At 35.2% G+C, this 6,000-nt stretch overlaps 1 long non-coding RNA gene across 1 annotated transcript; it reads left to right on the forward strand.

Moving 5' to 3' along the window:
* The first annotated feature begins 4,370 nt into the window (after positions 1–4,370).
* LOC122395850 lies at positions 4,371–5,122 on the forward strand. Its single transcript, XR_006259002.1, has 3 exons — positions 4,371–4,455; positions 4,734–4,829; positions 4,908–5,122. It is a non-coding gene; the product is annotated as an uncharacterized LOC122395850 (long non-coding RNA).
* Positions 5,123–6,000: the final 878 nt, after the last annotated feature.

Here is a 6,000-nt window from a genome sequence, read left to right on the forward strand (position 1 = left end):
CTCGAGAGAAACTATTACCGAAGCTGCGAGTTAAGTTCCTAAAAATGTAAGATAACGTTTCGTCGCGAGAAGCTTCGTTACGTGAGACTGGATCAAATAGCAAGGTTCCTTATGGCAGACTTTTTTATTTCAGCTTCTATAACTATCAAAGTACGATGTCTCGAACGTCGAACTACGCATTTCAAGTTTTGTTAACATTGTAAACTTTATGAAAAAACCAACGAGTCATATTATTATTATTATCGAGGGAACCTTACTTTTTGATATTGAAGTCATTTCCTTGAATAACCACGATGATAATATGTGTTTCTAAATTGTGTATTTAATCAGAATGAATCTGAATTTACTCAGAACTAGTCATTATGTAAATTCTATGTGAAACGATTTAACAAAATTTGTTACCCATTGTTGTACATTAATTTTCTCCGTTCCGCATATTTAAAATAATAATTTCTAGTGGGTTGCACGGCTCGAAAAAACTACGAACTTAATTTATCGACGAAGTTTTAGGCAAGCGTTGTAAGTACGTATGTTTAATTCGCGATACGTGGCGATGTACACGAAAGTGGATCTCATAAGGCAGTGTTTCCTAACATGTGTGACACGTCTATAAATTAATGAAAAATACCTTATTTGCAAAAGAGTTTTCATTATTTGAAGATACCGCAAATAATATTCTTTTGCCACTCGCTACTAATATAAATAACCATAGAAGAGTGCGGATCATTTTTTTTTTTTAATTTTACATCATGAATTGGCGGTAACTGTTTCGAGCAATCTTTAGAGCATAAAAGATTGATGTTCGAGAAAACGACTACAAATATCTCATTAATACTTGAATTGTTTGTAAATGTAATACAGCGAAAATTACTGCGAATTTCTCGTGAGGGTGTTGCGATGTAGAAAAGATCGAAAGCTGCACCGTGAAGAAGTTTGCTTCGTTCTCGCGATATAATGACGGGAATGTTTAACGAGTATAGGAAGAATGAATGGACAGAAGTATTTGCTCGAGCATGTATAAATACATTGAATTCAGATTTCTTTTCGAAACTGACGGGAATATTTGTCCTGCGCATTTTTATTCGTCTACCGCGAAAGCTTTGGCCAAACGGAGTTTCAACTAAATCGACAAATGTACTATATTGTAATTAGAGATGGATGTAAGTTCGCGAAGTTTTCTGTAAGGTATATTGTGTAAGGTTGTACTAGACGTAATGTTGCAAAATTCCTAAGATATGTACATGTAATGCCGTTTGGCATCGGGAAAACCAAATGTAATTATTCATTGTGATGCATTATAATCTGTGTAATATATTGCAATAAAACTGTCTATGCCAATCATTTCAGATTTTCTGTCGTCGATGAATCTACGTATTTGGTGGGTAAGCGTAGCCTAATTGCTTTGTTTCGCTTCTCAACATCTCACCGACGATCATAGATCATAGGTGTAAAACCAATTGATTTCTGCCTGAATCATTTTTTCCACAGCGGTAAGTCTACAAGTAATTTGCATTTATAGGTTATAATTTGTTATTTCATCTAATATTTTGATAAAGATACCGTAGCGATATGAGTGAAACTCGAACGCTTCTCAAATTAAATAATAAATAAGTAAACATATATACACTGTAGCACATTGCGAATTATAGAATAGATGTTTCATTGCAAACGTGGTATATTGAGGTTACATGAAATGCTTTTTTGCGTCAGACGGATTAAGGACTCGCCAAAGCTTATGACTATGTATAATAAAAAAGAATGCATTATGCCGCCATCTACGGCAGAACGTCCAAGTTTGTCGAGAAATGGTCCATTGTTTTCGATGCTAGATGACGTCATACATATTCATTTTCGAAATATACTTTTAATTTATTTTTAGGAACGCTTACCGCACGCCAATTAATCCTTAAATAGGCTGCACAAGCAGATCTTACACCGCAGACGAAGTATCCAAGTAGACTTCACACCTTACGGACTTTCGTGGCTCGAGCTGACTGCCCTGCCGACCTGAAATCGAAAATTCTATAATTCATTAAAGAATCGAAATATCAAAGCCCTCAAAATGTTATGTTCGATCCCTGTGCTTTACACGATATGAATCTGTAAACCCTCAAAACGATTTACATGCAAGATATCTTTAGCTTTCTGTCTTACCGCCTTTTGGTATACGTGTGTCATCAAAAATTTATAGGCACGCATAGTGCAATATAGATTAAGGAAATGAAAGTACAAACATGTGCTTTGTCGTAACATTTTTGTATGTCGTGATATTTTACTATTGCATAACCTTAATACATAGTATCTATGAACCTACGAAGGTTTAAGATTCGTAATTAATAAAGAGAATAATTCGTTAAAAATTGTACGATTTAACTTCAAGCATATCATTTTTCAGATACGAAATGTGCCTTTCAACGGTATAATTACGCGGGAAAACAAGTATCGTCTACTTACAATGACTTCGAAACAACCCGTAAGTGGAACACTTTTCACATCGCTACACTAGTTTATAAAATACAAAATGAAAGGGGTTAGGTACTTTTCAACGGTAAAAACGCGCCTGAGCTTGCAATAAAAAAGAATGCACAACGCCGCCATCTACGGCAGAACGTCCAAGTTTGTCGAGAAATAGTCCGTTGTTTTCGATGCTAGATGACGTCATACATATTCATTTTCGAAATATATTTTTAATTTATTTTTATTAACACTTACCGCACCCCAATTAATCCTTAAACAGGCATACAAGCAGATCTTACACCACGCACCAAGTATCCAAATAGACTTTATACTTTACGAACTTTCGTAGCTCGATTGTCGTGCCAATCTAAAATTGAAAGATGATTTTAGCGTCCTCTTCCCGCGAATGGTGGTTACTTGAGAAAATTCTATAATCGATTAAAGAATTCAAATATCGAAGCCCTAAAAATCTTGCGTGCAATCCCTGTGCTTTACACGATATGAATCTGTCCATCCTCAAAACGATTTACATGCAAGATATCTTTAGCTTTCTGTCTTACCGCTTTTTGGTATACGTATGTGCATACTTATTTACGCGGGAATAGTATTTAATATACCCATAAAAAATTTATAGCTATATTTTACCATTACATAACCTTGATACATAGTATCTACGAATCTACGAAGGTTTAAGATTCTTAATTAATACGGAAAAGAGAATAATTCGTAAAAATTGCACGATCTAACTTGAAGCATATCATTTTTCAGATACGAAATGTACTTTTCAACAGTATAAATAAGCGGAGAAACAAGTATCGTCTACTTACAATGACTTCAAAGCAACTCGTAAGCGCAACACTTTTCACATCCCAAACAGTAATTTATAAAATAGAAAATGAAAAATCACCCGGAAAGTACAAACTGTACGCGGTTCGGACCATTAGCCTGTACAGGCATAGACAAAGTGTGGGATAGAGGTCACTAGTAATTTTTTTTTCGTAACGTACGGGTTAAGGGCACTAACAATGCACAGTGTAGACGTGTTAAGTGATATGTAGTTTTTCGTGTCACCAGGCAAGGAATACGTAAGTCGAGCTTCAAGGTGAAGTCGAGAGTCCGGCGATCGAGAATATAAACAGGAGCTAAGCGAGCGTCGAAACATAAAAAGCGTATCGAATTACAGACCCTGGCTTCGGAATGCTGGCAATAGTAAGAATAAAATTACTTTTATAAAATATTCTAAATATAATAGATTAAACAGTCAGACACCCACAGCGGAAGTCTGTGTCCTACGACGTAAAGTACGGACATTGTAAAAAATTAATATTCTCGTATTTTCTATATATATTTTTTGGATTTAATTTCGATTATAAATTAATATATTTACATATTATTAATTACATCGATATTTCATCTTTGAGAGACACTATCGAATATATTAAATATATCGAAAGACGGAAGTGAGGCATTGTGACGTCACGGAAGTGCATCGATAATAAATCAATAATAAATCAATAATTAATCAATCGGTAATTAATTGTTTATCCGATATTTTTCTGTATTTATTTTACAGCTGCAGATATCATTAATTTTATTCGAGATATAAGGTTTAACCTTTCATTCGGGAATAAAGATCGAGAATCGAGATGTTGGACCACCTGACCATCTCTCCCCACCACTCCGTCCGTTTCCGTCCGTTAACGGCAACGGCGCTTCCCTCTCCTCTTTCGCTCGGTAGCAACTGGTGTGATAAGTGCGTTGACAGAGTCGCGGCTAATTAGGTACGAAATTTTTATTTCTAAACGTTTTTAATCGCTATTATTGCGCTTCGTTACTCTCCATCGGTGCCTTCCTACAATATTATTGCGAATCTATGCCAAATTCGTGTTTTATTTCCGTTACAGATCGTAACTGAAATTCGAGCAGAAGTGACGTCACCGGCATACGACGCCATTTGCTTACGACGCCATTAGTGCTTCGAAGTGTTCAACAAGTATCGTGAGTATTCATGTACATGAATTCGTTGTCTTTTTATCGAGTCCAATGGGTGTTTGATTAATAGTTTTATTGTTTTAAACATTTTTATGACCGCTCGTAATGCGGTTTGTAGAATCAGTGTTTCTTTCGTAGAATAATTCGTCGCGGCTAATTAGATACGAATTTTTTATTTCTAAACGTTTTTAATCGCTATTATTGCGCTTCGTTACTCTCCATCGGTGCCTTCCTACAATATTATCGCGAATCTATGCAAAATTCGTGTTTTATTTGCGTTACAGATCGTAACTGAAATTCGAGCAGAAGTGACGTCACCGGCATACGACGCCATTTGCTTATACGACGCCATTAGTGCTTCGAAGTATTCAACAAGCATCGTGAGTATTCATGTATATGAATTCGTTGTCTTCTTATCGAGTCCAATGGGTGCTTAATTAATATTTTTATTGTTTTAGACATTTTTATGACCGCGCGCAATGCGGTCTGTAGAATCAGTGTTTGTTTCGTCGAGTAATTCGTCATTTTTTGAGGCAAAGTTGCTTCGAGTAGCGTTGCGTTTACAGTTCAGGTACACGTGAAGGTCGAGTCAGTGTCTATTGCGTATATACAAATTCTTTCCAGAGCATCGTGGCTCTTTACTTTCTGAATCGCGACCGTATAGAGTCTCTTGTCGCGTTAGTTTATCATTCTCTTGAATATTTTTTTCTTCAATTATTCCTTTGAAAATTAGAATTATTCGTACGGTATTAGAATCAATGGATCGCTGAAGAGGAGTTTTGGACTGTGCTTCACGAGCAGAAAATGTAAGTATTATCACACATTGTTATATTACATTTAGAAAAAAATTGATATCTTCAAATTTTATCTTTGTTAACAATTTTCAATATTATTCAGAAGCTTTACTGACTTTTGAATATGTAGTATTTTACATTAGATTAAGAATCTATACAATTTTAACAATATATTATAATTGGTTTGTTATTCTTCACAGTTTCTGGATTTCTACATCATGGAAGCCAACAGGACCACACTGATGACTTCACCAATGACTTCTACTGGGCAGCACCACCCTCACAGCCCCCTCCAAGCGGTAGTAATTCGTCGTAGTCAACGGTCGGTGAGTCGCATGTGTTTTTGTTCCTCTGGTCCCCCAATCATGTTGCAAGACAAAAGGTCTGAAGCAACACGGGTGACCAGTTGTATACTTAGCATTTTTTACGAATATAGTGACCGCGGGTATTTTTTATACCCGTGAGTAGGAACACAATTTGTTTTATTGTTTAGTTTAGGCTAGGGTTTTTTTGTACCCCGCGTTTTTTAACATGATAAATGCTGCATATTAAGCGAATATGAGCATATAATTCAGTAATGTTCAAATCTGAACATTAATTACAATAAAATTACACACAGTAATTTTTATAGTACAAATAGTTTTCACTTTTTATTCAATTCATTATACAATGATGATTCTCTTGGTAATATCATTCATATTATATTGAATATTGGTCACTTTTTATATTTTTCTCATTTCATATTGAAATATAAATT

The sequence above is a fragment of the Colletes gigas genome, unplaced genomic scaffold, assembly GCF_013123115.1.
Source record: "Colletes gigas isolate AHSC1104 unplaced genomic scaffold, ASM1312311v1 Colletes_gigas_Sc00006, whole genome shotgun sequence".
Classification (NCBI taxonomy): domain Eukaryota; kingdom Metazoa; phylum Arthropoda; class Insecta; order Hymenoptera; family Colletidae; genus Colletes; species Colletes gigas.